Source organism: Paroedura picta, chromosome 5, assembly GCF_049243985.1.
Source record: "Paroedura picta isolate Pp20150507F chromosome 5, Ppicta_v3.0, whole genome shotgun sequence".
Lineage (NCBI taxonomy): Eukaryota > Metazoa > Chordata > Lepidosauria > Squamata > Gekkonidae > Paroedura > Paroedura picta.
The window spans coordinates 97,913,559-97,937,852 of record NC_135373.1 but is presented as its reverse complement, the minus strand read 5'-3'; the positions used below and the strand labels follow the sequence as shown (position 1 = coordinate 97,937,852).

General features: G+C 43.5%; 1 protein-coding gene across 10 annotated transcripts in view; it reads right to left on the bottom strand.

Moving 5' to 3' along the window:
• TCF20 (transcription factor 20) overlaps nucleotides 1-24,294 on the bottom strand; it is a 206,650-nt gene that overhangs the window by 54,136 nt on the left and 128,220 nt on the right. For 2 of the 10 annotated variants that reach the window (XM_077339312.1, XM_077339321.1), the window contains exon 1: nucleotides 4,090-4,275. The exons of 6 other annotated variants lie outside the window; for them this stretch is intronic. The gene's annotated coding sequence lies outside the window, so the exon portion shown is untranslated. Of the gene's footprint in view, nucleotides 1-4,089; nucleotides 4,277-23,146; nucleotides 23,989-24,294 lie in introns of those variants that run through there. 2 more of the 10 variants (XM_077339319.1, XM_077339320.1) reach the window with 2 other exon arrangements.

Genomic DNA, 24,294 nt, shown 5'->3' with positions numbered 1-24,294 from the left:
CTTGCATGAACAGACCGAGGGATCCTACTCAGAGAGATTATCAAGGCTGAGATACATCCAAGCTATACATATTTTCCGAATCACCATATTACAGATCTGATTCTCATTAATGGTTAACAGAACCCAATCCATACAATATTCTTAAACTTCTGATACCAATAAATATGCCTTCTTAGCAGACTTGAAACTATGACAATAATCCACCACACAGAAGGTTTTATTCAGCAACTGATTATTAGCCAATGGTGTGTATGTTTTTCCAGTATGACTGATCAAATGCCAATTATGTGATGACTTACAGTTTTAAACCAACTGATCAAATGCAGCACATACTGTCTGAACACCAGAGGCTTTCCCCCCTCATCAGTAGAAGCAAGATTATGTAGACACCACTTTAGCTATCAGATGAGAGGCTGAGAACTGCCACCATGTGTACAGAAGTCTCCCACTGCTGTAGCAGTTATAGGGTACCCTGCACCTCTTACTTTCACATCCATGTCATACATCAGAATCCATAATGACAATGGCAAGCCATAAGCTTCTATGAACATGCTAGCTCAGTGGTCCCCAACCTGCGGGCCGCAGCCCGGCGCCGGGCCGCAAAGGCCATGGCGCCGGGCCGCGGCTCCCTCTCCCCGCCCCCCCGCAGTAAAAAACTTCCCAGGCCGCAAGCTTGCGGCCCGGGAAGCTTCTTACTGCGGGGAGGGCGGGGAGAGGGAATCAGGGCCGGGCCGCACCCGTGCAGGCCGCGCCCGCGCGGCCCTATCCACGGGCGCGACACGATGCGCGGGCGTGGCTTGCGGGCACGGCCCGTGGGCGCGGCCCGATGCGTGGGCATGGCCCGCGCGGGCGCGGCCCGATGCCCTGCCGGTCCCCAGCCTAATAAAGGTTGGGGACCACTGTGCTAGCTGACAAGCTCTTGTGATGACCGAGGAGGTCCCTTCCAACTCCATGATTCTATGAAGTGTCTTCAGCACTGCCCTCTCTTTTATCTGGAGGATACCAGCCAATACTTAAGCCCTAGTCTCGGAAGTAATTTTATCTCTACCCATGTCCACAACCACATCTGAATCAAGGTGTAGTAGAACTGGTATCCACAATTTGACTTGTATACAGAGGTTATTTTCATGAGTTGGGAGATCCATAAATCTCTAGATCAACTCTGAGTTCAACAGCATCTTTAAGAGCAACAAAAATTTATTCAAGGGAGGACTTGTTTTGGGGAAAGAGATCCTTGTGGCAGATTTGTAATAGATGTTTTTTAAAAATATATATATTGAAAATATAGCATATATCCTTATCCATGGTTCCTCTATATATTTGTGAAACAGCCTGGGGGGTGGAACGTGTCCAGGTGTCCGAGTTGGAATAGGGCCAATCAGGATACAGCCGCACCCTGGTTGGCCCTGCCCCTACAGCTCCTGGTCTCCCTCCCTGGATGCTAGCCACGTTCCTCTCAGCCGCGCCAGAGACAGAGAGAGACACACAGAACCCTGCCAGACTGAACACGAGCCCTGATTCCCTCCTATCGCTCCTGCTGCGAGGGAGGAAGAGAGAGACACAGAGAGAGCTACCCCAAGTTGCTGACCAGCCCTGCTTCCCTCCTAAGCACGAGCCCTAATTACCTGCTATGACTCCTGCTGTGACGGAGAAAGAGACACAGAGAGAGTCACCCCTGCTGCAACGGAGGGAAAGAGAGACAGCTAGAGAGAGCTGCCCCAAACAGCACACCAGCCCTGCTTCCCTCCTACAAATCAGCCCTGATTACCTGCTATGTCTCCTGCTGTGAGGCACACCGAGACACACGCAGCAAGAGGGAGAGACAGAGAGAGATCTGCACCGCCCGGTGTCCCCTTGGTCCTAGCGCCCATTGCATTCCTGGTTGCAATACGCTTTCTTGCTAGTATGTGTGTGTGTGTAAAACTTGAATAAAAAGTGCAACATACACACCCATCAAAGCCTTTAGTTTTACATAGATCTCTGCCGATAGAATATAATGGTACTGAGACTGATAATTAATTCTGATCCACAAACCACACTAAAACACGGTAATTACTCTAAATATTGATAACTGAACTAGTAATATGCCATTGAAAATAAATGAGAAGAATATCTATTTCCTCACAACACAAACAAATTAAAAACATAAAATATTGCCCCAACTAAATGGAGGCCCATTATTTTACACTGTCAGTACATTGCATACTAAAAGCAATCCAGATAGAAAACTTCTGGTTTTGCATTTCTGCCTTGTCCTCTGACAAGAATCTCAGAATAAAATAGACTGGAGTTATCCCATTATACTCTGTGGTATACATTAGTCTGAAAGATGTTAACCATGAGCCACCCACCAAGTTAATTTTGTGGCTCAACAGGCTTTCAATCCAGATCTGTCAAGTTGATTCTGATATTCTCATTGCCTACCATCCAAAAACTTTCTTGCCAATTCTCAATCAATAAAATTATTCCTAGTCACAACATGAATACTACAAAACAGGAACTTACTTTACAGTTTAGTTAGAACACCCTCTTAAACATATTGAAAAGTAAACAAGATTCTTTCAACTCCAATTCTGCCCACCATAAATGATTACTACTTTATCTAGGTCTTCCAAAACAAGTTTGTGGCTACAGTGCCATCCTGTAGGTCAGTGGTTCTCAACCTTCCTAATGCCGCAACCCTTTAATACAGTTCCTCCTATTGTGGTGACCCCAAACCATAAAATTATGCAAGTGTTCTTTCACAGAAATTAAACCAAAACTGACCAAAGACATGAAGATCCATTGTTCATGATTGTATATAAATTGGTTATAAATTGTTTATAAATTGGTGGGTGCCTTCAGGAGAAGTGACTACAGTGGCGGCAGCCCCCCCCCAGTCGAGCAGCTCACCCTGCCGCAATCCCTGTGAAAGGGTCATTTGACCCCCTGGTTGAGAACCACTGCTGTAGGTCTTACAAGATACTGAGAAAGAGTGGGGATATTTTTCAAATGGTCCTGACCTGGATAGTTCAATCTTGCCACAATATGGAAGGTAAGCGTGGTCAACCCAGGCTAATATTTGGATAGGAGACCTCCAAGGAATTGACCTCCAGGGTTGTGACATAGAGACAGGCAATAGCAAGCCTGAATGTCCCTTGCCTTGAAAATCCTATAGGGCCAGCTGTGATTTAACAGACTTTCCATCACCATCACTTTCAAATCATCTTTCAATTTCTGCCAAGAAAAAAAAATGATAATGTACTCATCAGATAAACAGTGCATGGGGATATGAAGCCATGGGGAAATTATACTGGTCTCAGTCTGAGGTCCTTGTCATCATCCCTATTTCATACACCACCACCTCAATGATTTTTGCCACACAGTTACTTTAGAAACTTGAGATTAGTTTGCATCCTAAAGCAATGGAAGAAAACAATGATTTCCATCACACACAGGCATAAATGAAAGTTCTATCTACAATAGATTTCTATAAGCAAACTAGCAGGATGAAGCAAATGTGCCTACCCAGAGCATCACACTGGGCCTAACTCAGTGTTCCTTGTTCCACTGTATATCCACTTCACCTAAAGGTATAGGAAAGATCTGAAGAAAGAAGGTGATCTCAGGGGATTCCCGAACATGAATTCTAGGCAGATGCCTTTCCCCTCCTCCAAGGGAGTTTCAGTAAACATAATCCCACCCAAGAAAGAAAGAGGGTCGCATTCTTCAGGTGTTCAACAAGCCATTTCACCACCCTCTCTGGCTGCCCACCATTTATTCCCTTTATTCCAGTAAAAGAGATTAAAAGAGATCAAATATGATAGAGAGCCCAAAGAGTTCTAAAGCACGAGATTGTGCATTGACAAAAAATAGAATGATCTAAGCTTGAAGACGGACCTAACTCCGATCCAACCTCGGCATTTCCTCTCCGCCCGATCCAGCGGTGTGCATTTTTATTACGAGCATCACAGGCAGCCAGGCTGGAGGAGAGGCACGGCTGCTGCGGCCCACGGGCCGCCTGGCACCCCATCTCCTCCCCGCTCCATATTTGCGCCCCGCCCCTTCCATCGGGGCCCGCGATGGGGCTCCAGCCTAGAGAGATCATACCTAAGCCTCGTTCTCCTTCTCCCCGCCCCCCGGGGGGAGCGCGGAGCGGGTGGGGTCTTTCAGGGGCGCGGAGGATAGCCACGATCCGCTTCGGGACGGGGGCGGCTCCGCGGTGGTGGCTCGGAGGTTTCTCTCTCCATTCTCCCCTCACACACACAGGAAATAACACAGGGTCACCTGACGCCGCCCGGCCAATGAGGCGGCGGCGAGCAGCGCGCGCAAAAGGGAGGAGCGCGGGGAGGCAGCAGCAGCAGCGGATTCTGGCTGGGTAGGGTGGGAAAGGGGCGCGTGCGCACGGTGCTTGTGTGTGCGCGCCCCCCCCCCCAGGTTCCCTCTCTAGCGGCGCAGAGATGTACAGCAGGTCCCTCCCGCTGGCACGCGCTCGGTTAAAGAGGCAGCGACAGAGCAGAATATGCCCAAACCCCTACCTAGGAAAGCGGATCGTACAAATCAATAAAGCGTATAAGTCAGTGTTAGGAATGCAGGGAGACTCCAGCAAAGGAGGTTGCACAGAAAGACATACTGAGATAGAATGTACACTACAGGAGAGGAATCAAAAGCCCCACCTTCCTAAACTGAAGAGTGCAATCACCAAGCACCCCTACCAGGCAATGAAGCCAGTTGAACTAAGTGAAGCTTACCTCCAGGTAAATATGCACAGCACTGGCTTCGATCGCACCTATGTAACCAGAAGCAATTAATTTTTACCTCGAGTATAGCAACCCTAATCAGACTAAAGCCTCCAGACATTTGCTCCTTTAGACACACGCAGAGAGCCCACTCGACGCATAATGCCACAGTTCCCATTGGGCAGGCAAGAAAGTCAGATATTAATGGAAAACTCAGAACTCTCCATGAGTGCAACCAGACTCTTGCAGATTTGGATCGCTAAAAATCTTGCTATTCCCTACTATATACCTACCTGTCCTGCTCTGCTGGAATGTCCTAGAATCACCACTTGTCAAAAAAGGGGGAGAGACCCCTACAATTTTTCCCATTGTAAAGTCACCAGGCTGGACTTTTTATTACAACAGCACTGATATTTGAATAAAGAAGGAAGAAACATCCGTGGTTTGTCTTACGGTGCTATGTTAAGGTAAAGGAACCCCCAATATTAGTTTCTTATGAACTGGTCCAAAACAACTTTTCATTTGCCACTCATTTATTTTACTTGCATCTCCCCCCTCCTCCCCAAAAGCACTCACATTATGGTTAAGGAGGCTATTTTATGACAGCTGATGGATAGCTGAAACCAAATATCAAACTTCCCCTAACCCTGCACTTACAGGAAGTAATTTAGCAAATCATGGAAAACCAACATGACTTCTGCAAATATAAATCCTGTATCACTACCCTTTTAAAGTTCTTTGAATGTGCCAACATCTTTAACCTTTAAGGCCAGCCACAGTCTGGGCCCCATGTATCTGAGAGACTGCCTATCACCTTATGCCCACCGCAGGGCTCTCCACCCTATGAGTGCAAATCCACTGGTGGTCCCCGGCCCACGAGAAGTACACCTGGCCTCAACTAGGGCCAGGGCCTTTTTGATCCTGGCTCCAACCTCAGGAAATGAACTCCTGGAAAAGCTCCTGTTCGCCGTCTGGGAGGGTTGGGGTTTTTAAGGTGGGGAGCTGTTTTTATTGTGGGGTTTTACTGTTTGTAATCCGCTGTGAGCCTGTTTGCTGAGAACAGTGGGTAAGAAATTGTATTATAAATAATAAATAAATATGTAGACAGCACTGAACTGGTTGACATTGTTTATTTGGGTTTCCAAAAGATTTTTGGAAAAATCCCTTACCAGAGACTTCCACCTGAAAAAGGACACACAAGAGCAGGGATGTAAACATAGAGCTCCTGGGCTGGAACTACTCTGTCCAGGGCTTTTTTTCTGGCCTGTGAGCATTTGATGCAAGAGAGGAAAGGCACGGGGGTGGGGCAAGCCAGTCAAAACTGGCAAGAAATAGAAAGTAAGAAGGCTAGGGGGCCGGGTTAAGAGACTGAAGTAAAACAGTGTGGGGGAGAATTACAACAAAGGGAGAGAAAGGGGAGGCATAGTATTTTTTCACCCCCTGCTTCCTCTGACCACATTTCAGTGTGGGTTGAAAAAGCCACCAGGGGGAGGAGGATGAACTGAGTGGCCAGCATTGTCACTGTCACATCAACCTAACTTCAGTTTTTAAACAGCTACTGTGAGGGGGGTTGGCGATGGTAGGGATGCAGAGCGGTGGTTTGCCAATGAACAAGAGAAGAAGAAGAGGACCAGCATGTGGATTGGAAGGCAACTGACTTGTTTTGTGCATGCCGCTCTGAGGGAAAAGATGTCCTAGCCGCATAAGTGATTAGAGAAGGAAAAAAGTAGTGCTGAATAACTGTGGAGGCAGGAGGCAGAGTGGGTGAGGAACGGTGACCTCCTTTCTCTTCCCCACCTGTTCTCAGCCCATGAGAGAAAAGGATTTGTGGGACAATAAGTACTCCCTAGAGCAGGGATTCCCAGCCAGGGGTCCACAGGAGCTCCAGAGGGGTCTGCAGCCTTTCCCCTCCTCCCTTAATGGACTTGCCCAAAAGCTAGGAAACCAGTGGCTTCCATTGCTCCTCTCCCCCATCTGAATGTGAGTTCTCTAGTGATTTCTACACCTGGGTGGGGGTGATGCCTGTTTCTGCTTTAAACCTCTTTTTGTCTCTTCCCCAGTCCACCTCAAGCCTCCCTGCTAACCCAGATGGTGCTGTCACTTCTTGTGACATGCCACTTCCAAGGGGCATGTTAGGGAGGGGTGGCCATCTGACATCACATCTGGGGCTCCTTGAAGCCTGAAAAATTATTTCAGGGGCTCTTATACTGTCAAAAGGTCAAAAAAGGATGCCCTAGAGGTTTCAGAGACAGCTTCTTTGTCGGACCATCCCCTCAGCCCTGCCACTTCTGTTGGAAACACAAGAGAGATGAGAACTGGAACCGGGGGATCTTGGAGAGCCAGGGTCAGACACCCCTCTCCTCCTGAGCCAGGACTCTGTCATCTCAGTCACCTAGGAGCAGTAAATCAGTAGGATTAGTGCTGGTGAAGGCAGTGGAGGGGGGAGTCCAGTATGTCTCTTCAAGATTCTCAGAGGTAGGAAGTGAGGAAACAAAAATTACAAGATAGACCATGCCTGGCTGCTGAGGCTAGACATATTGGGGGGATGCTGTAAAACCACCTTATTTACCTGCAAGGATGATTATTTGTCTCCTAAAAATGCTATATGTATTAAAAAGTAACTAATTTGTATAGAAATGTAAGATTAACCTACCCAACCCTTTTATGGGATCCCTTTAGAGAAAAAGATTAAATATGATTAAAACAGAAGTTGTTATATCATAAAATCTGGCTTCAACAAAAGGCAAGAGGCAAGTTGAAGTTGAACTGAGGAGCTCTATTTCCTTCTAAACAGATATCAGGACAGTGCAAATTTTTTCACCCAAATTTATAGCTTGCTGGCAACAACTGTCCCCAGCACAGCAGAAGAGGCCAGCAAGTCAATAAATCTCCATTACCTGAATCATTAAAAGCATCCCTGGGTGGTAATATACAAAAGTGCAATTATTGAGAATATCCCATTTTTTTCAAATGGTCTCTTAAAAACTCTGTTGGTGCATTTTACAGGAAAATTTGTATACACAGCTCATTTTGAATTCTTTAGAACCTTTTTTTTCACACAGAGTAAACAATGATAGTGATTATTCTAAATAACAGATTCATTTTAGAATTATCCTATATGAGAAGGGCAATATGAACTGGATATGGATTTTTCATAGTTCTTACAGTCATACAGCAACATAAAAAACTTTGAATGGCTAGCTTCTATATCAGCATCCCTAACCTTATTTCTTCTGATGGATTAAAAAAACGAAAACAACCTCAAGTTCAAGCAAACTTATTTGCATTCCCTACTGAACCTGCCTCTGTGCCAGATTATAACAAGATGCAACCGCTTTTTGAAGTCTAGATATCACTAGTATCTTACACCAAGAAGTCATAACTCCCTTATCAACAATTTACCTTATCTTTAATATACTGTACCATCAAAAGTTACACCCTAGTTTTAGAACATGCTACATCAGGAATGTCTGTTCTTCAAATCAATTCAACACTTTTTTGTAAAAATGCTAGTGTCCTCTCTTAAGAACAATTATTCGTTTTGGATTCTTCAACACTAGAATAGTTAGCATTCTCCTTAAACCATAGTAGAGAAAAGAATATGTTAAGAGCAATATCAAAATTATTTATTTTTAGAAAACATTATCACCCACTACTGTGTTAGCTTTACTACTACAAGCAATGTTTCTTTCAGGGATCAACAGTATATAAAATAGAAACTATTAGGATCAGTTTACTAAAATACAGAACAAGAAAAATGGATCACATCTACTGTTTAAAAAACAAGACACATTCCCATTTAGACTTTATATTTACTCAAAGAGAGCCGATACATTTCCTGTTCTCATTTAATTTAAAAAAACCCTAGAAAAAGCCTGGTTCTCCTCCTCAAATGCTTTTACTTTCTTGATGAGGCCTCACACTCAGCTGGAGCTGACCTCCTTCCTTCATTGCAATCTCTGTAAGTGAATGAAAACAGCTGGGGACCTTATCTTGCTTCATAGCAAGACTTAACCTGTTCCTATAACCCAGTTTGTCTATCATATCACGTAAGGTCATAATACTGGGAAATGAAATCAACCTAATACTGAGCTACTAACTTGGAAAATCTCGACAAGTGTGTTTTTTTAAATAATAATAATAATAATTTACAGTGAAAAAATAAAGCACTGTAACTAGATGTAAATATGGTTATCAACTGACGCTTCCAACCCCGCCTCCCCCCCCCCCCCAAAAAAAAGAAAAACCAGGCTGGATATCTCTTGTGCTTTTAGCAGCAGCAGCAGCAGCTAAATGTACAGCAATCAGCAGCCAACAGACTTAGTGTGTGGCCAATAGATTTATTGTGGTATATACTTTCATGAACTAGAACCTAATTTATCTTATGTATCAAGCATGCTGTCAGCTAGCAAGTCAAGAAAATGCAAGCAGTATTGTTTGTGATATTTCTATGCATAGCTCCACCATATGCAAGAGATGTACACTGATCATCTTCAGTACTAATTTGTAACTAGTTTAATACCTGTGCTTGTGCCATGGAAGCTTGCAAAGTGACCTTGGGCCAGTCACACTAGCCTTTCTCACATGGTTATTGTGACGGGAGGAGAACAATGTAAGCTGCTTTGGATCCCAATGGGGGAAAAGGCACAATATAAATAAAGTGAATAACTGTAGTCTCCAATACAATTTTTGTTGAAGAATAATGACTTTCAGATCATCAGCAGAGTAGTTTTGTAGACTAAAAAGTTCATAAACTGACTTCTAAATGTTGAGCAGATTTACAACTCTTGTTTTTTATTCATTGTTTCCTTGTGTTTCTCACAGAGCCTGAATGGGTTGTCTTAGGTAGACAGAATAAGGGCATTGTTGACAGATTTCAGATTTAATGTTAGAGGATAAGCAAGTGATGATGTGACTGATATTATTAGGTCCTGTGTTAGTGTTGCCGAAATATCTATAGACAAGAACCAAAACGGGACACTGGGATGCCTATATAGAAGCACAAAATAGCTGAATCCAGCGTAGTAAGTTGACACACAAGGAGTCTTCAATCTTCAATACAACATCTGTTTAATAGTTCCCAACATGTTTTTCTCATAGCGCTATGTCAAGGGATTCTACAAACTTAAAAATGAAAATATACAAAGCAAAAATTAGCACTGAAGTATAAGTCAAAATTGAAAAAATGTCATGAATACATTTTAAAAAGCATTAAAACAAAATAATTCTAGGAGAATACTTTCATAACGGAAAAGCTTAGGCAAAATGAACAATAGCTTCAGTAAATAAATTTGTACAACAGTAATAATAAAAACAAAGGTCTATTAGAACTGATCACTTTAAGAATGTTAAAGAATCTCATCTTATAAATGTGGTTCTTGTTCTGTTTGTACCTGTTTTATTGAAGGTTCTAAGATTTTTCTTTCTAAATACAATTTGACTTTAAAACAATCGTTTCTCTAATTGTGCTAGCTCTAATGTTTTATATTTGACTAGTTTCAAAGCCCATTTCTAAAAATGGGCTTTGAAAGGGGAGAAGGGGCAAGGGGAAGGGACAGAGTAGGCGGCCCGGGCACGGCAGCTTACCTGATGGTCCGGCCGGGTCCGCAGCTGGCAGAGGCCTTCTGCGGTGGCAGGGGCAGGCTCTCCCTGGGCTTGGCAGAAGGCTGGGCTGGGCAGAAGGGCAGCCCTGGGCCGGGCAGAATGGCGGGCCGTCGGGCAGGCGCACAGGCCGCTCCGGACTTCTGTTGGGCCCAGCAGAAGCCTGAGGACAGTGGTGCAGGTTCCCGCAGCGTTCTGGCGGGGAGTGCGGCTGGCGGGGGCTCCCTTGGGCGGCGGCCTGACGCGGTGAGAGGTGCTTTGCGCCTCTCACCGCGCCAGGCCACCGGGAAGGGAGCCCCCGGCAGCCTCGCTCTGCGCTCTGCGCGGCTGGCGGGCGCTCCCTTATGTGCGGCCTGACGCGTCGGAGGCGCTTCGTGCGGCCTGACGCGTCGGAGGTGCTTTGTGCCTCCGACGCGTCAGGCTGGCGGCAAAGGAGCAACTGCGAGCTGCGCTGCACGCGGCTCGCAGTTGCTGGGGCTGGGAATCGGAGGGACCAATCGGCAGGCGCTGTGCGCCTGCTGATTGGTCCCTCCGATTGTCTGTTCGGAGGAAGGGTCCAATCCGGACCCTTCCTCATCACGGACACATCCCGCCCCAGAACCCCTTAGCCTTTTATTTAGTCCGTGGCGCCCGTGGCACCACGGGCGGTGTTAAGATTCTTTGCCCTTGTTCTCTGGTTTACATTGGCAAAAGACTCATGCAATTAGGATCTGTATCAGTGAACATAAATCTCGTCTCAAAAATGAAGTCCTTTCTGCTCCCATTGTGGAACATTTTATTAAAAGATCATACATGGGAACACCTTTTTTAAATGTGTTTAAGAAAGCTGTGAATTAAAGCCTCAAGAGATTGGACATTAACCGGGTTTGGAGCAGAAGGAAGCTCATGCTGTTTTTAAAATTGGCACAGTTTCACCATGTAGTCTGAATAACCAATAGAACCTTCAACTTTTCTTATAGTTTTCCCTATCTCTGTTGTATAAGTATGTTATGAGGGGTTGGTATATGACCTTCAATTTTTGCTGAGCATTCTTCCTTCTTTTTACACTTACCACTGATGTTATCAATCACTTAAGGCATTTAATGAGTTTTTGAGTTTTTCAACTTAGTTTAGTGCATCTGGAATGCCTACAAGTTTTGGGAAGCTGTTTGTGAAACTGATCTCTTTAGCTGTTGTCTCTATTAGAACTAGATTGTTCATGTCATTAAAGGTTTATTGATTGAGAACTAGATTGGATGTTATATTTTGTTGTCTTTTTGTTTGCAGTTATATATCCTTCTAATATATCTGTTTGCTTTTACAGATATTGGCTGTTGAAATAGTTAGACTATAGACTAATACATATCAGACTAATGTATATCAGGTAGACCTTTATATTTATTATTATTGTACAAATGTATGTACTTTAGCTATTGTTCATTTTGCCTAAGCTTTTCTGTTATGAAAGAATTTAATTTGTTTGTTTTAATGCTTTTAAAAATATATTCATGACATTTTTTCAATTTTGACTTATACCTCAGTACTAATTTTGTTTTCTATATTTTCATTTTTAAGTTTGAATCTCTTAACAAAGTGCTGTGTAGCAAAACGCATTGGGAACTATTAAACAGATATTGTGTTGAAGGTTGGACACCTTGTGTGTCAACTTACTATGCTGGATTCAGCTATTTTGTGCTTCCATAAAGGCATCCCAGTGTCCCTTGTTTTGCTTATTGTTCTGTTTGTTTTACTGGGTCCCACCCTTCTATTTTTGTATTGCCTTGGGGACAGAGCAGGTTTGTAACAGGGCTTCAGTCATGAATTAGTAACTCTGTTAGGTGGCCCTTTGCTGCGCTTTTAGATCAGGAAGCTGTCTGAAAGTCAGGAAAGGCCTACCAAAGGGCTGTGAAAGAGGTATCATTGTTCAGAAATCAGCAGGTGAATCTTTTCATGGCAAGGGGATATACGTCATCACCTGCCAATGTCTGCAGAATAAGTGCTATAAAAGGCATCCAAGCCAAAGCCACACATTTCTTTCTATTGTTTAAGATTAACATACCCAGCATTTGATGTGAAAGCTTTCTTTTATTCCTCTTGCTTCACAGTTTCCGTCATCCAGTATTGTTAGTTTCTATCCTGCAGCTTGCTATTTGGAAAACTGAACCACCATGCTCAGAGGGTACTAATGGCTCCGTTAGATTTAGATTTCTTAGGATGCAGTGTTGCTCACCTGCAACTTTGCTGGATCTTAGGCTTTCAAAATTTAAGGAGGACACAAAACTGGAGAAAGTGGTAAATAATTTGGAAGGTTTGAATCATAGAATCATAGCATTGTAAGGGGTCATACAAGCCATCTAGTCCAACCCCCTGCTCTACGCAGGATCAGCCCTAAGCATCCTAAAGCATCCAAGAAAAGTGTGTATCCAACCTTTGCTTGAAGACTGCCAGTGAGGGGGAGCTCACCACCTCCTTAGGCAGCCTATTCCACTGCTGAACTACTCTGACTGTGAAATTTTTCCCCCTGATATCTAGCCTATATCGTTGTACTTGTAGTTTAAACCCATTACTGCGGGTCCTCTCCTCTGCAGCCAATGGGAACAGCATCCTGCCCTCCTCCAAATGACAACCTTTCAAATACTTAAAGAGGGCTATCGTGTCCCCTCTCAACCTCCTTTTCTCCAGACTGAACATTCCCATGTCCCTCAACCTATCTTCATAGGGCTTGGTCCCCTGGCCAAGGATCATCCTTGTCGCTCTTCTCTGTACCCTTTCAATTTTATCTATGTCCTTCTTGAAGTGAGGCCTCCAGAACTGCACACAGTACTCCAGGTGTGGTCTGACCAGTGCCGTATACAATGGGACTATGACATCTTGTGATTTTGATGTGATGCCCCTGTTGATACAGCCCAAAATGGCATTCGCCTTTTTTACCGCTGCATCACACTGCCTGCTCATATTTAGTTTACAATTCACAAGTACCCCAAGGTCTCGTTCACACACAGTGTTACCTAGAAGCGTATCCCCCATCCAGTAGGCATGCTTTTCATTTTTCTGACCCAGATGCAGAACTTTACACTTTATTAAATTGCATCTTGTTCTCATTTGCCCATTTTTCCATTGTGTTCAAATCTCATTGAACTCTGTCTCTATCTTCTGGAGTATTTGCCAGAATTATAAAACTGTCCATTTGGATAATATGAAATGAAATCCAGCAGGAGTAAAGAAGGGAGACTGGCAAGTCCAGTCTTACACATGCCATTTGTATGATGTAACAATTCCATCCATATTAATTGTCTGCAAAGTTCACCAGTCAACTTGCCCTGCAGACATACATTAAGACAGGCAGCAGGAGGTTTCTTTTTGATATCTATCTGAAGGAAGTAATGGGCTGGATGAAGATGAATAACTGGAACCTTGTGTATATGAAGTGCCATCAAGTCACTCCTGACTTGTGGAAACCCTATGAATTGATGATCTCAAAAACTTCCTATTTTTAACAGCCATTATCAGATCTTGTAAACTGAGGGCTGCGGCTTCCTTTATTGAGTCAATCCATCTCATGTTGTGTCTTTTCCCTCTGCTGCTACTGCCTTCAACTTTCCTAGCATTATTGTCTTTTTCATTGATTCATCTTCTCATAGACAGTTTATGCACTGGAGGTTTCATGCTGGGCTGCAGGCTGGAGTTTTAGTCGTGGCAGGTTGCCCCACCTCTTCCTGCACCCACACGGGGGAGCATTTGGCCCGGTGCACCTCATCCACCCCCAATTTGTTCTCCTGCACGGGAGCTGGGGCAGTGAAGTTCCCAGTGCGTAAATGGTCATAATGTGGCCAAAGAACGACAGCCTCAATTCAGTCATTTTAGCTCCTGTAAATCTCTCCTTCATTTAAAAGAAACATACTCTCTTCCTGTCAGCTTTCTTCACTGTATAATGTTCACATCCCTACATAGTAATGGGAAATACTATTGGTAGCCAGCAACACATCTTTGCACTTTATACTTTTCCTGCTTCGTCATGACTACCCTTGCAAATCTCAATGAACTGGAACCTTAATTCAGACAAAATAGGGTTGATTCTGGCAGGCAGGCCTATTACGGGTGAAGTGGTGGAAATGTATATCTTTAATGGGGCCAATTCCTCACCACCACCAAATAATACATTGATAGTCTTGGATATAGGCAATTATAGGATGGTAGTGACCAAAAGCATGAAATCTAAGATGATTTGCTAATTATACAACTTTCTAGATTAGCAGGGTTTGGCTACTACATACTTTACAACCAGATTACTGTAATGTAGTCTACATAGGGCTGCCCTAGGAAGTTTTTGGAAGCAGCAAATGGCAACAAATAAGTCCCCAGCATCAGTTGCAAGATCCCATTGGCAGCCAGGTTTTTTGGAAGGGGGATGTTAAATTCAAATTATTACATCTTGTGCCTGGTCACTACCATCCAAGTTATTATCTTGTGTATCAAGACAGAATGTACCTCCTTGACAAACTCACCCTCAAGGAGAGCCAGTTTGGTGTAGTGGTTAGGAGTGCGGACTTCTAATCTGGCATGCCAAGTTCGATTCTGCACTCCCCCACATGCAACCAGCTGGATAACCTTGGGCTTGCCACGGCACTGATAAAACTGTTCTGACCGGGCAGTGATATCAGCGCTCTCTCAGCCTCACCCACCCCATAGGGTGTCTGTTGTGGGGAGAGGATTGGGAAGGTGACTGTAAGCTGCTTTGAGCCTCCTTCGGGTAGGGAAAAGCGGCATATAAGAACCAACACTTCTTCTTCAATTAGGTTGGCGATTACTGCATAAAGTTTTTCTATAATAGTTCCCAAGTTGTAGAATCAACCACTTTGAATTTTTGCAGACTTGCCCCCTTGGCCATTTTATACAAGCTTTTATTATTTACATTTCTGTACTAAATATGCTCTTAATTGGTTTAATTGGCAGCAGGATACATTTGTTCATTTATTTTTATGGAATTCTATGCTGGTGTAAATGTTGTTCCTTGCCTTCAGAATCTGCACTAAAAAGTAGACTACAGATAAATAGATCCCGTGATATATAAAAATCCAGTGCCATGTAAACATTAACAGTGCTAAAATCACTTTTCATTTTCCTATTTATTTTAAATAAAATATATTTGAGCCAATGGAGTGCTGACATTCACAATAAAAATGTGCGAAATTAACAAAATACCTGGGAAATGATACTAGCACCTCATATTCTACTCTAATCAGACTTCATTTGTATGTAGGATTACCAACTCTGGGTTGGGAAATACCTGGAAAATTTGGGGTGGAGCCAGGAGTAGGTGGAATTTGCAGCAGGAAGGGACCTCAGTGGACTATGCTATGGAGTCCACCCCTCAAAGCAGCCATTTTCTCCAGAACAGATCTCTGTCACCTGGGGATGAGGTGTAAAGCCAGGAGATTCCCCAGGTCCCACCTGGGGACTGACATCTCTATTTGTATGGCTGCATTCAGGTTCGGGTGTCACAATTCAAGAAAAATATTTGAGATGGAAAAGATTCTGACGGGAACGGTATTAGAAGCCCAAGAGAAAGTCTACAGGAGTCATAAGAATGTAAGAGTCAAACAAGATTTGCATAAAGAAAAAAAACTGGATATATTGAGTCAGGAAGGCTGGCCAACAACTGTTTACTATACCCACTGAAGACAGTTTATAGCTCCAAGAGAAACTTTGGTACAATAATAGTTCATCTATAGAATCATAGTTGGAAGGGGCCACACAGGTCATCTAGTCCAAGCCCCTGCTCAATGCAGGGTCAGAATAAAGAATTAATGGTCCCAACCTGGTAGAATGAGCTCCCAAGCTCCCAAGAGAGCTGAGGGCCCTGACAGAGCTGTCACAGTTCCTCAAGGCCTGCAAAATGGAGCTCTTCTGCCAGGTCTATGGTTGAGGTCAGTGCAAATAAGATATAAGGCCCCTCTTTGGGTTGCCAGTACACTGGACCTCCCTTTTTCATTGGCCCCTGCAGCACAAGAATACAGTCCAAGAACGGGGTTGAGGGGGTAGCTTTGTATGCCGCCAAAGATGGTTGTTGCTATAATTTTATGCTTTTATGGGGGGTTATGTGGGGCTTGTTATATTGTTACCCACCACAAGTCACTTGTGGGGGTGGCGAGATATAAATAAAATAATTATTATACCTGCAAATAAATAAATTAAATACAATTAGACTTCAGCCCAGCCTAGAGTGGAAGAAGACAAATTAGAATCAATGTGAACATGCATTAACTGTTCCTGTAGACCAATTCTGTCCTAAGTTACAGCTGCAGTAGGAAAGGATTACACTAGAGTGATGCTTTGTACTGGCAGAACTCTTATGCCATCAAAAAAGAAAAATCCAGCAATGTTAATGCAGGAAAGTCGGTGGAAATAAGGATCAGTGGAATACTGCAGTACTTGAACAATACCTGAGTGAAAAAGCACCACTCCCATAGACATGCATGTCTGTGCGCTTTCTCTTAAGATAGATAATGGCAGCCTTCAAAAAAAAATTTAGCATAGCTTTAGGACATTCTAAGCTTTGCACAGGCAAGGAGATCAAATATCATGCCTGCATACACACCACAAAGAACAATGCACCTATAAAAGAGATGTCTTAAAACATTCCCATTGTAGTGAATCATTCCAGACTACTGCCCACACATTTTCACGCCCACAACCAAGAACAGAATTGCAACTAAATCTTCATCCAGTCACAGTATGCCACCCAGGAGCACATCAGACCAACCAGACTCCAAGCTCATAATATTATGCCGTGCACTAGGAGGCTAGATCACTTTGTGCTTCTGTTCATAGCACTAAAAAGACCAAAGAATAGTTGGTGATACGGGCCCTTGTGAAAAGGTACTTTGCAGGAATAATGTATGATCTATGGCTCTTAAAAAAGATATACTGCAAACATATCTTCTTACAACCTTTTTACAGATACTCTGCCTCAGATCTCCAGAAACCCAATGCCGTTGCTGTTTCTAAGGCTGCACTGACAAGGCATCCCATTTGCGAAGTCGTGTCCGGCCCATCGCAACCCCATGGACAATGATCCTCCAGGCCTTCCTGTCCTCTACCATTCCCCGGAGTCCATTTAAGTTTGCACCGACTGCTTCAGTGACTCCATCCAGCCCCCTCATTCTCTGTCATCCCCTTCTCCTTTTGCCCTCGATCGCTCCCAGCATTAGGCTCTTCTCCAGGGAGTCCTTCCTTCTCATGAGGTGGCCAAAGTATTGAAGTTTCATCTTCAGGATCTGGCCTTCTAAGGAGCAGTCAGGGCTGATCTTCTCTAGGACTGACCGGTTTGTTCGCCTTGCAGTCCAAGGGACTCGCAAGAGTCTTCTCCAGCACCAGAGTTCAAAAGCCTCAATTCTTTGACACTCGGCCTTCCTTATGGTCCAACTTTCGCAGCCATACATTGCAACTGGGAATACCATAGCCTTGACTAAACGCACTTTTGTTGGCAGGGTGATGTCTCTGCTTTTTAGGATGCTGTCTAGATTTGCCATAGCTTTCCTCCCCAGGAGCAAATGTCTTTTAATTTCTTTGCTGCAGTCCCCATCTGCAGTGATCTTGGAGCCCAGGAAAATAAAATCTGTCACTATCTCCATTTCTTCCCCATCTATTTGCCAGGAATTGAGAGGGCCAGATGCCAGTATGCATCCCATACAAGCATAGAATAGAAAAGATACCCATAGCTTAAAGTGGGACCTACTAAACATACTCCATCAGCTACTCAGATCAAACTCCCACAGCCAGAGCATTTCTCCTCTCTCTTTTGTAATATCAGGAAAGCATGCAAACTAAAGTAACCATCTTATATTCTACAGGAGGCAGGAGTATCTCTCACACAGGAGACAAGAAGAAAGCATGCATGTCATACATAGGGAGAACTCTATTGGCTACAACTGCCAAATGCTGATGGACCATCATCACCACGTTCTGTAAAGGCAGTGATGTGCACAACCACAGTTGTTCATAAACACTGCTTTCCACATATCACTGTTGAGCAGACATGACACATTCTTCCTTGCTAGCACGTGGTAACAGAGCAGAAATCAAAGCATACATGAGGATGGTATTTTAGAGTTTGCTACATAAACATCTCCTAAAAGTGAACAGTCACATGCAGACAGCACAGGGACTACCATGACAGACTGGACAGAGTGGGGCATTCAGGTACCACGCAGCAGTACTTTCTCATATGGTAACCATATATATCCAAGCCACAGGTTTCATCACAGTTCTCGTGTCTGTCTTGTACAGGCAACTAGCCCTCCAACATTCAAAGGCAATAAGGTTCTCAAGCCCTGTGCTGTGCAGATCACAAGTGAGACCAATGACAGCAGCATCCATGGTGAATATGGAGCAATTTCTTTCCCTTTGGACTCCCAGAATTCCTCTCCTTTTCCAACATGCCTGACAGACAGCAACTGAATAGCTGTAGCTGTAGCTAGGCTGGGGATGCAATAAAGCAAAGCTGCATCTGGCACACCATGTAGCCTGTCATAGGCTCCACAAGAACAGAAATGTTGCCAACAATACTTCTAGGATTGCTTGCAGAATTCACTTTACTGCTGATCTTGTTCAGTAAATACTACCCTATCGGTTCATATGTTTTTATCCTATTTGTTTCCCATGGAGCTCACAAGTGAAGTTCATGTTTGAGTAAAGATTCAGACTTGGATCCCCCAGGCCTTAGCTCAATATTCTGAAAAATATACCAGATTAGCCCTTGTCTCCAACAGGTCCTGCCAGACCAACCTGGTTTCCTTTTTTGACCAAGTAACAGGTTTACTGGATCGTGGAAATTCGGTTGATGTCATTTACTTGGATTTTAGTAAAGCTTTTGATAAGGTTCCCCATGATGTTCTGATGGATAAATTGAAGGACTGCAATCTGGATTTTCACATAGTTAGGTGGATAGGGAATTGGTTAGAGAACCGCACTCAAAGAGTTGTTGTCAATGGTGTTTCATGAGTCTGGAGGTGAGTAGCGGGGTACCTCAGGGCTCGGTGCTCGGCCCGGTACTTTTTAACATATTTATTAATGATCTAGATGAGGGGGTGGAGGGACTACTCATCAAGTTTGCAGATGACACCAAATTGGGAGGACTGGCAAATACTCCGGAAGATAGAGACAGAGTTCAACGAGATCTGAACACAATGGAAAAATGGGCAAATGAGAACAAGATGCAAATTAATAAAGATAAGTGTAAAGTTCTGCATCTGGGTCAGAAAAATGAAAAGCATGTTTATTGGATGGGGGATACGCTTCTATGTAACACTGTGTGTGAACAAGACCTTGGGGTACTTGTGGATTGTAAACTAAACATGAGCAGGCAGTGTGATGCAGCGGTAAGAAAAGGTGAATACCATTTTGGGCTGTATCAACAGGGGCATCACATCAAAATCACAAGATGTCATAGTCCCATTGTATACGGCACTGGTCAGACCACACCTGGAGTACTGTGTGCAGTTCTGGAGGCCTCACTTCAAGAAGGACGTAGATAAAATTGAAAGGGTACAGAGCAGAGCGACGAGGATGATCTGGGGCCAAGGGACCAAGCCCTATGAAGATAGGTTGAGGGACTTGGGAATGTTCAGCCTGGAGAAAAGGAGGTTGAGAGGGGACATGATAGCCCTCTTTAAGTATTTGAAAGGTTGTCATTTGGAGGAGGGCAGGATGCTGTTCCCATTGGCTGCAGAGGAAAGGACACGCAGTAATGGGTTTAAACTACAACGGTATAGGCTAGATATCAGGGAAAAAATTTTCACAGTCATAGTTCAGCAGTGGAATAGGCTGCCTAAGGAGGTGGTAAGCTCCCCCTCACTGGCAGTTTTCAAGCAAAGGTTAGATACACACTTTTCTTGGATGCTTTGGGCTGATCCTGCGTTGAGCAGGGGGTTGGACTAGATGGCCCCTTCTAACTCTATGATTCTATGATTAACCATTTAAACCGTGCTTCGCTTTTTGTGATGGTTAGCAGATAGGGAACCCTGTTTTGTTACCCATCTCAACAGACTTACTGATGATGTATGAATGAAGGACGACGGAGTAGGTTCCTTGCCATAATATCCCATCAGAACTCCTGGTGTCTGAAAGTAGCCCAGGCTGTGGTGTTTTGCTATTTACATAAGAATTCCATGTGTGCTTTTCCTTAGATTTTTAATGTGGGGGTTTATATGCCTGCTGCTGTAGTTTTAAAAAGGCAGGCCTTCAGCAATAAATGTCCCGTAGTGTTCCAATTATCCCATTTCTCAGCCATTTTTTCAGTGGTGGGATGATCTGGAATGAGAAGGTGGGAGGCCCATAACATTTTATTTATTTAAAACCACTGCAGTGTTATGCTTCTAAATAAATTCTATATATGTTTAAGAGAAAGCAGCTATTTTGTTCGGCAAAAAAGATCCCCTTTTACCTCAGAGCCATCCCAATGCATTGATTATTCTATTACTCTACCCAATATAACTAAGCCATCCTGCTCTTTGGGTCCAGCTAAGAATTCTAAAGTGACAACCTTTGGTGGCAGCAAAAATAGACAGGAAACACCAAGGAAAGCAAGGAGACAGCATAAGCCAAGATCTCAGAACACTACAAAGAAGTACCTTTATAAGCGTTAGTTATAAATAATGGGTTTCAGAAAAGATCAAAAACATTACAAGAGCCTTCTAGGGCCCCAACTTCTTAATCCATTTCTGCCCTTGAAGAACTTGAATAAATAGAAAGAAATGTCCAAGCTGGACCTTCGATACTAATAGACCCAAATTATATGTCTTAAAATATAAAATATAAGGTATATAAAATATAAGGTATGTATATTTAACATATGTTCTTTAATAATTCCTTTTTTGCTGTTAAGGTTTTTTTGATATAATATGTATATATTTGCTTCCAAATTAGATAGTGTCTTGAAGACTTTGTTTGTATCCCTGAAAAAAAAAACAATTTAGAAATAAGGTAGAAAAATATTTTAGTTACATAAAATTTATATTTTCTTGTTATATATGGTCTGCATGAAGACATGATATACTTTAATTTTGTTAGTTTACTGAGGAAGTAATATAGGAAAACGAGGTTTTATACCTAGGAACTCGTTCTGAATAAAGCTTTTTGCCATCGCCAGCTTGGAAATTTCTTTCTGTTTATTCATCTTCGGCTGACGGGTCGTCTCTGCTTGAAGAACTTGAGGCAATGCCATGACTCAGTAATACAGCATCTGCTTTACATGCAGAAGGTCCTAGGTTCAATCCCCAGTACTACAGCCAAACAGATCAAGTAGCTGATAATAAGAAACTCCTTCACCTCAAACTTTGAATTGCCACTGCCACTAAGACTATGGCCTTCTGTGCACAGGTGTTTTCCCATGCTTTCTCCATGCGTGTCCTTTAGGTTTTCTTTTGCATTCTGCACTTCCACCATTCTTTCACTGTGCATGGCTGTCAGGTTTTGTTTTTTGTTCTATGTGGATATTCCTCCCTTCAGCGCTCGGTTTGCTTTCCAGTTGCTATTCTCTCATGAATTCTGAGAGTGGTTTTTTTTGTGGTTATTCAAAAGCATAATGATTCCTTTGGATTTCCCTCACTGTTCTTTTCTCACCCCTTAGAGGCCACTCTTCCACCTCCCACATAAAAGTCGGTCCTCCCGACCTGCACCTTCCACCATCTTCCTCCCTTCATCAGTGCTTTTTTTGAGAGAGATTAAGCATGAGTGAGTACTACCTCTTAAAGCTTTCCCAGTAACTTTTTTTTACCAGTGATCAAAGTTTTTAAAAAACAACCTATTTCACTGGACTTGTCACACTTGTAAAATAAAAATCACATGATGGGAAAAGTAAGCAAGAATGGAGTATGTGTTCAGGGGGGAGAACCACTAACATTCTGCTAAGATGGCAACCTGAGTGTAAATGCAGCTTTAAGAATCTATCCTGCTTTTTAAAAACACACCCAGTGCAAAAGTGACCAATAAGGTCGTTTTTTTCTCATGGGTACGCAGAATATATACTCTGCAATTCCTAAGAAAAATCAGAAGGAGAAAAAAAGGTGTGAAGTGTGCATATGGCATTTGAAATAAAGCCCTACTGCCTCAAATTCAGTGAAAATCAAAAGTAAGATGTGCGTGCATAAAAGGCCTATGCTGACCTTGCTAGACAAATGGCTTGACTCATTACAAAGCAGTTCCATATATTCATGTGCGTGCAGTGAAGCAAGGAGATTAATAACATGGTCCGTTGTGAGAAAAAGCATCAGGTACTGACAGTCCACAAATGGAACATGGGGGAGGTGTGGATGGATGGGATAAAAGGAGGGGGAGAGTAAAAAGAAAGGCATCTTGGGTCAAAGAACTAGGAATTAGACACATTCTTTTACCACTTCTGATTGGTTATTATACAACTGCTTTCAGTTTGTGTTTTTTCTATCTCTCTTCTAAATTGTTTTCTCTCAGACATCATAACATGGCTAGAAGCTGGGTTGTCATGTGTTTCAAGCCCGTGCTGTTCCACTGGGTTACAGGTTAACAGTGTGTTCCTTGGTTGCCATGCATAGGACAGGGAGCAAAGGAAGGGGGGTAGTAAGGTTGGGTCCTGGGGAACTACCACAGCCTCATCATAAGTCTGTCTTCGGTCAGCTCCTGCTGATCTACTGAGGGAGAGGTTTGGAGGTTCTATTTATTTAGAGAATTATATCTTCACCCCTTAATCTACAAAGGGGTCCCAGGGTGGCTCTCAGCATAAACAAGAAACAACCAACTCCTGCTGCTCTTTGCCTTTTTGCATCTAACATTATTGCTGCTTGCAGAATACCCCAAATGCATTATTTTCCTACCTGGTATCCATATATCCTTGTGGTTGTCAGCTTTAAGCAGCATCTTCTGTTTCCCTTTCCTCTTTTCCATTGAACTGCCAGATCCTAGTCCCTGAAAATATTCTTCTTGCAGCTAGAGTTTTACATTGCAGAATGATTGTTTTCCTCTCACAACCACCAGCACTGAAACTGTTAAAGCAGTGTTCCTACAGCAGGACTTGACCCTTCCTCCTAGGAGCTGCCTGCGGGTTCCTCCTGTGTTCCTCGTGCTTCTTTCCTACCCACTGGGCTATGAGCCTGGCTAGGTGCTGAAACTGGAATGTCATTGCTTAATTCCTTATCTGACCCTGGCTGTTTGCTGTCAAAATAACAGTTGTGTGAATGCAGTCTTATGTTTGTACTATTGCCTGCAGGGAGGGAACCCCCTAGGGTCAGAGACAGCCTTCCTCCTCCTTGTGCTATGGCAATCTGCAGTAGGGAAGGCGCTATAGTCTTTCTTTCTGGCTGCCTGCTTCTGTTCTACGCAGGGAGGGGTGTACCAGGTTGGGTGACATCATGGGCTGTCAGCCAATTTGTCTCCTTCCTGCATGGCCAATGTGGCAGCACCACTGGTGAACAACTTTGTGATTGGTGGACCATGGTAGTTGTGTTACCAGAGGTGCTGTGAGAGTCTCTGTCTGCATGCACTTATTCTTTCTGCTATTACCGCATTTCTGGTATTGCTGCAGGGCATGCATTGGACCACAATTCCACCACAGTGGTGTTAGCCTTTGCACAGGAACCACTGGCATACAGGGATGACAGCATTTCCAAGTAAGTCAGAAAATATGTAGACTGTGCATGTTTAAGAATAGGAAACCTTTGCAATCCATCTTTCAAGGCAGATTAAGAACAGTGAAACTGAAATATGAAGACAAAGAAAACAGAGGTCATATTTACACACAGTATCTTAATTATTGCAATATGGTTTGGTGCAAGGTCATTCACCCTTATCAATTAATGGGCTGAAGAGCTTGAGCTCTCTCTCCTGCCTACCAACCTCTGAAAGGTCGGGGTTACTTTGATCCAAGGGCACTAGGACAAGTCAAAAGAAAACTGTTCTTCCTCAGAGAAGCTCAAAGAAATGTTTTAGCCTGACAGCAACCCTATAAAGACAGGTTGGCCTTAGT